At 42.1% G+C, this 7,330-nt stretch overlaps 1 pseudogene; it reads left to right on the plus strand.

Moving 5' to 3' along the window:
- The first annotated feature begins 1,195 nt into the window (after positions 1-1,195).
- Positions 1,196-2,658, plus strand: LOC118571532 (annotated as a pseudogene).
- Positions 2,659-7,330: the final 4,672 nt, after the last annotated feature.

A 7,330-nucleotide genomic window follows, 5' to 3' on the forward strand; every position in this document is an offset into this window, starting at 1 on the left:
CCCCCTCTATTGGGAGGCCAAACACTACAGTGGTGTCTGTCTGGAAGTCAAGGAGGAGAGCCCTCAGCGAGGAACCGGACAGGCTGACACCATCTGTAAGAATTACATAGGTGTCATTTAAGCCACTCAGTTGGTGGTATTTTGTTATGGCCACTGGAGGAGACTGAGACAAGACCCAGCCCCCTCATGGTCAGCCAGGGATGCTGAGTAAATGAATGAATCTCTTTCTGTGGGTTGTTCTGTTCAAACAATCGGGACTAGGGGATAACCAGAACAACCGTCTCATTGCCATTGTAGTTATTATTGCTATTCACACCCAAGCCACAGTCCCAGAATGAAAACATAATAAAATAATAAAAGATACTTGGAACAATGGTGCCGCCCCAGACCTCGCCCTCAGTCTAAACATGCCTCATGAGAAGTCAGTGGTGCAACAGGGCACTGTCCACTAACTTGCACGTACTGGAGTGGTGAGTCTGTATCCTTGGGAACATATAATTAGTGAATGAATCCCTGGCCCCTAAAGTTTAGTCAAGCCCCTCAGAGCCGGTGGTCCATGGAAAACAGGGCTAGATGAGAAGCTCTTAATAAAAAAGCTGAATGTTCCTCTGCACCTCAAGTCCAGCGGACCTGGGGGTCTCAGCATCTGGGTGTTATGAACAGTGTCTTCCCAGGTACTTCTGCCACTGATGGTCGAATCAGCGCCAACTCCTGCGAACTCTGCCAAGAAGAGAACGTTGATAGCACAGCGGCAGCAGAGCAGCAGTAACTAGAGAGAACTCTGATTGCACCCTTTCCTTTTCTACCCCTCCACAACCTAGAGAGTCGGTGTCCATTTCAACCTCATCCTCTGCCTCGGGCAGGGTTCCAGTGGCCACTTCCAGCTACCTACCCATGTAGAAGAAGTTGCATTTGAAGACACCTTGGAGTTTGTAGGGTTTGATAGGAAAATGCCTAAAGAATCTTGCTCCTCATCTTCCTCATCGTCCCCAACTGCTGCAATCTCACAGAAGCAGCAACTTAAAAGTAAGAGTATTATTAATTCTCTGGTGCACTACGCAAACAGCCTGGCTAAATCTTCTACCACGGTCTCTAGCTTCACTAAGTAGCAAGACTGGCTCTGCTAACAAGTGATCAGGAATTCTAAAGGTAAGCCTAAAACTATAGAGATGACACATGATAAAAGCTAAAAGATATGGCAAAAGCTATTCAGAATAGTATTTCAATTAAGTGCAATTTAGAAGAACACAACTTGACTGTAGAAAATCTTTGCTCTTACAAGATTTCTGTAAACTCGTATGAGCAGCTGAGACAGATCTGTGAAGACCACATCAAAACAGATTCATCAGTTCATAGAGGATTCATTGGTTTGTGTTCTTTTTCAAAAAATGGTTGATAGATGCTGGCAAAAAACGATTATAGGCAAATGATAATGATCAGGGGCAGTTTGTTTGTTTCTGGATAGAACTTATGTTCTTCAGAAGCCAGTGCTACTGAATGGAGGCATTTGGGACATAGGGCTGGAGTTATTTAGGGTTCATATTAGAAGTGACCAAGAAGTCAAGAGGAAAACAATTGATGGCACCCTACTCTTGACAGAGGGGGATGGCAAAACAGTCAATGGAGCTTTACATCAGAAGCCTTTTAAGCATGCTGTCTGATTTGCAAATTCACCAAGACTCTTCCGAACAGTGATTTTTGGAAGAAACTACCTGGCTTTATACAGCTGAAGGTTAGAAGTTAGTGCAAGAAAGAGAGGCTCCTGTGTAACTTGGACATGTTAATAAACGCCTAGGAGTGGACAGACTTCTTCCTTACATCAGACCACCCAGGAGTCACTAACTGCTTCTGTTGAGAAGCAACTTCTAGGTGAACACTTAATAACAATTCTTCAGAAAGTGTTAAATAACCTTAAACAGAATTCAAATTTGTCTTCCCTCTATCAGATCTTCAGTTGCATGCCTTTAATCCCAGCACTTGGAGGCAGGCAGATCTATGAGTTCAAGTCCAGCCTGGTCTACCAAGTGAGTTCCAGGAAAGCCAGGGTTACACAGAGAAACCCTGTCTTGAAAAATAAAACATTGTTGGACTTTAAAGATGAAGTTTACCATATAACTGACACCTGCTTTCTGAAAAACAAAAACTTTATTAATGCTATGAAAGAATAATTTGAAACATTCGTTAGTAGAAGAACAAATAAACCAGCTGAACTGAGAGCAAAGTGTGTGGATTCAAAACTTTGTGCAAACAGCAAAGAAACCACACCTTAGGAAGATGTTGGATAAAATGATGATCATTTCTAGATGTATCTATGGAAAAGATGTTTTTGAGGCTTTCTATGTGAAAGATTTAACCAAATGCCTGTTAGCTGGCAAGAGTGGATCTGTAGATGCTGAGAGAGAGATGCTGTCCAAACTGAAACATGGGTGTGGAGCTTTCACCAGCCAGCCTGAAGGGATGCTTAAAGACACAGAGCTTTCTCAAGACACCATGATTCAATTCAAGCAGTATGTGCAGAACCAGAATGTACCTGGCAATATCAAACTAACTGTAAATATCTTTACAATGGATTACTGGCCAACATATGTGTCCATTTGCACAGTAAACCTTCAGGAAAATTTGAAGACATTTTACTTAGGCAAACACAGCAGCAATTGACCTTGGAATGTTGTGTGCTCCTGAATTTAAAGAGGTCTCGGGCTGGAGGGATAGCTCAGCCATTAAAGGCTAGGCTCACAACCAAAAATATAAAGAGGTCTCTTTTTTCAAACCCAAGTGCTGCTGATGTTTAATGAAAGGGAGGAGTCAGTTTGGAAGAGACCGTGCCAGTTGCCAGGATCAAAGATGGAGGATTAAGAACACCGCAGTTGCTAGCCCATCGCAAAGACAGAGTTGCGGCTAAAAACCCAAGAGGCAAAGATATCGAGGATGGTGACAAACTCATTTGCAAGGGCAACTTCAAACACAGACTGTTCAGAATAAAGATCAAATCCAAATGAAAGACACAGTGAGGAAGAAGCACCACAGAGCAAGCACTTCAAGACAGACAGTACCAACTGATGACGTGACTGCCTGAATTACAAAGATGAGAAAAACACTTGGCCACAGACTTCTGGTTTCAGAAGTCCACAATCAGCTGAGGTTTGCAGAAAAACCAGCTGATCTAAAGAAGAGAACCCCTAATTGACTGGGACTAAATGGAAAGAGATAAAGAAAACCCAAGTCAGTACAACGAAATCCCAAAGAACGTTGGCCTTGAACTTGTCGTTGGCTGCAGCCAATGGATAAACCTAACTCTTTGAATCTTATGTTATTTGACTCCACTCCCCCCCCCCCCCCCCCCCGAGACAGACAGGGTGTCTCTGCATAACAGCCCTGGCTATCCTGGAACTTGATTTTGTAGACCAGGCTGGCCTGGAACTCACAGAGATCCACATGCCTCTGCCGCCCCCCCCCCCCCCCCCCAGTGCCAGGATTAAAGGCGTGGACCATCATGCCTGGCTATTAGGACCATCATGCCTGGCTATTATTTGACTTCTTTTCCACTTCCAGTGTCCAAACGAAGCAGTGTAATGGAAATAGCTGTGTGGACTTTTGGTATTTCTTTTCCAGCTTCCCCTGGTTTCCTTATAGGAGCTCTCCTGAGAAGAAAACGTGGCTGCTTTGATTACTGCATCATTGGTACCCATTCTAACCCTTCCCTCTGGTCTCTGGGATACAGAGACTATTACACTCGCAAGTTACTCTAAGGAATATTTGGTAGAGTTGTTCCCTCTAGGAGGCTCTTGATAGTGCCTTCATTATCTTGAGAGTGGGTCCCTTTCCCGAGGTTCTTAATTCTTTGAAAACTTGATGCTGTTTCAGTTGAAAAATACCCACACTACTAAGGGAAGCTGGTTAAGAAACTGAAAAGTAATGGCAAACTACATTGGATAATTGTGGATTTCAGTTGTTCTACAGCAGTTGAATTTTTATGTTCTTTTCCCTGTATATGTGCTGGTTCTATTCTCTCCAATAAAATTTCTATTAAAAAAAGCTAAATGTTTAATTGCTGAATGAAACATCAAGCAAAGTGTGTGTATGCATATATATGTGATTTATTTTAAAAATTTTATGTGTGTTTACATGAACATATATCATATGTGTTCAAGTGCCCTTGGAGGCCAGAAAATGGATCCTCTAAGCTGGAGTTACAGAGCCCAGTGTAGGTACTGGGAACCAAATTCCAGTCCTCTGGTAGAGCAAAAAGTGCTGTTAACCTCTAACTCATCTCTCCTGCCCAGAAAAGTGTGTGCTATATTTTAATGTTTATTTTTATTTATTTGTATATGTGTGTGGATGCTACTGCTGCCTGGGGGACCAGGCTCCAGCAGCGCAGGGCTCGAAAGGAATCCACATACTAAGACTTTTCTGTCTAAGAGAGTTAGGGAAAGAGACACTCACTTTCTTGATGGTTTCCTTCAGACCTTTTCTTTATTATTCTTTTGCATTTTCTAGTCTTTATTTTCCTGGTGATTTCCTTCTCTCATTCTTGATGTTTTCCTTCTACTCTCATTCTTGATGATGTTTCCCTTCTAGCCCATTTTAACTCTATCTTTATTCTTTTTCTTACAGCTTATATACCCCAGCAACATCTTTCAGGCAATATACAAATTACAATGTGGTTACATTCTGTTTTCCAAGTGAATGATTACAACGAATACAAAACAAACAGTGAAAAAACAGCATGTTTCCCATATCCCTTACATGATTAAACATTTTACATATTACAGGTGAAAAACAAATTATTCCAGAGCCCACATACATTCATACCCAAGCAACATGTTGTAGATTAACAGCATGGGCAAACGAGGTGTTCTTCTCAGTCAGGTCTTTTACTGGCAGGCTGTACTCTGCAGCTACAAAGAAAGGGCCAGTCGCTTTATTACTTATCTTGAAAGGTAATCTTATAAGGAATCCTAAAGGAATCACAAACCTATATGAAAAAGAATCAGTCAGCTCTACTTTAAATCTTTAGGATGCATACCCATTCATCAATAGTTTTTTTTTTTTTTTTTTATATCAGGAGATTGAGGGCAGAAATGGGTATAAGGGATTAATCATCACCTTTGATCATCAACCAATCCTAGCAAGAAAAGTGTGTCAGCTAATGATAATTGGGCTGCTTTGCTCTTGTTCTCTGACCTTAAAGAGTTCTGCATTCAACTATGTGCTTTTCTAAAGCTTCAGATTATCTTCTTGGGTTTTTCACCTGAAAGCTATTTGACAAAAACATCTTAGTTCAACTTTAAGTTATTTTCAAAGTTTTGTTTCAGCTATTATGCACTCTGAAGCCTGTGAACACATCTCCCAACATTAAGATTAAAAGAATTTAATTAGCTGGGCTACTGGGACTCAGTTGTTTTTCTTAATCATTAACCTAAGCCACAGTCTACACAGCTTCTCAATAGAAACTCATGTGCTCCAGCTGTGTGACACTTCCTTGTATTTATTCATCAAAACTCTGTATATTATTATCAATTAGACAGTACAGCTTAGGAAGAAGTCATCTTCATAATAATCCACAGGTCAAAATGCCCAGTAGAACAGGATGTTTCCATGAGATAAACACACTACATTACAGGCAGTAGGACTCTCCCCACACTCAATCACACCATGCCAGGCACCAGAAAAAGACACCAGCAGCAAACATGTGAAGGCACAGCAGAAGCAAATGACATTCCAGGGTCTGTGGTCTCAGGGCCTTGCCTATCCGAGATTCATTCATCAGGGAGTTTTCTCCTAGTGGGCTGACACCTTGAACTTCAATTGCCCCCTGCTGCTCCTCTGACACGGCCACGGCCACTGGCAATATGCCACATGTGTAGGTACCCTGAAGCAGGAGTTACAGGCAGATGTGAGTCATCTGATGTGGGTGCTGGGAACTTAACTCAGGGCTTTTGGAACAGCAGGAAATACATCAAGCCATCTCTCTAGCCTTTTTCTTTTCTTTTTCCTTTTCTTTTTCTTTTTCTCTCCTTCCTTCCTTCCTTCCTTCCTTCCTTCCTTCCTTCCTTCCTTCCTTCCTTCTTTTCTTTTTGAGACAGGGTGTCACTATGTATCCCTGGCTGGCCTGGAACTCTCTATGCGGACGGACCACAATGGCCTTGAACTCCCAAACGTCCCACCTCTGCCTCCTGAGTGTTATAAGGTATGTGGAAAACTACATTTTTAAATTTCTCACTGAACTGACACAGAAGTGAGTCATCCAGTAAAGCAGTCCCATATCCAGCTAGTCGTCTAAGGATTTCATAGACTACTGGAGACCTTGCATTTTGATGGATGCCCTCCTCTACCCAGTGACATGAGGAAAATATGTGTGCCTAGGTACACACATCAATCTTACAGATATAAAGATTTGACATTTTCAAATAATAATAAAAACATACAGTAGTCTATATGGAAAATTGATTATTGTAAATATACTTTTATTTATTTATTGCCCAGCTCTTGTACCTGTAGCCAGCCCTTGGTTACTCATCTTCATTCTGACACAAATGTTGGTTGACACTTTTAGTTAGGGAGGAAGAAGAAAAGAAACAATAGAACAGGTTGGAGCTTCATTAGTTAATCATGGAAGACACACCTTTGCTGAGTCAGAGAGTAATTTTCAACCAGGAGAACATTTCACCATACATGCATTGCTATTCACCATGTCATGGCTATAGACAGCACAATTTTAAATTGAATTTGAATGATCAATATTTTACAATCACTTAACATAGCCAATCAGCTAATCAATAAAACAAGAAACCAAGACTTGATTCATAGCATTTGCCATGAATGCTGCCATCATGGCTGATGACAAGCTTTCAAGACGACATCACTGAACATGGAGCTGGAGAAAGACGCACACTTGACAAAGGCAGACTTGTGATTCAGTGTGTCCATCTCCACACGGACCAAGTGGATCTGAACAAGAGTCATGTCACTTTGGTACATAAAAGTCACGGAAGTAAAAAAATCCAGTGGATGGCCATGAGGAGGCTGTGGCCAGGTCAAGCCCAATGCCTTGTGGAGCAGAGATGAGCTCTGGTCTCATCGAATGAAACCTGGCCACATGGAAGATCTGTCGGCAAAACCAATCCTCAGCTTTTCTTGGAGCTACTGAACTTTGGGGTGCAAAGTTCTAGGAAGCAACTAGTCAGCTGGAACCTACTCTGAAATGCTTATTTTCTGAATGGGGGCAGGAGGGAGGGAGGGAGGGAGGGAGGGGGGGAGGGAGGGAAGGAAAGGAGAGAGGGAGGGGGGGCACCTGTTAACGTCAGAGAACTCCCCAAGAGATGATCCA

The sequence above is a fragment of the Onychomys torridus genome, chromosome 1 (genome assembly GCF_903995425.1).
Source record: "Onychomys torridus chromosome 1, mOncTor1.1, whole genome shotgun sequence".
NCBI classification, from domain to species: Eukaryota; Metazoa; Chordata; class Mammalia; order Rodentia; family Cricetidae; genus Onychomys; species Onychomys torridus.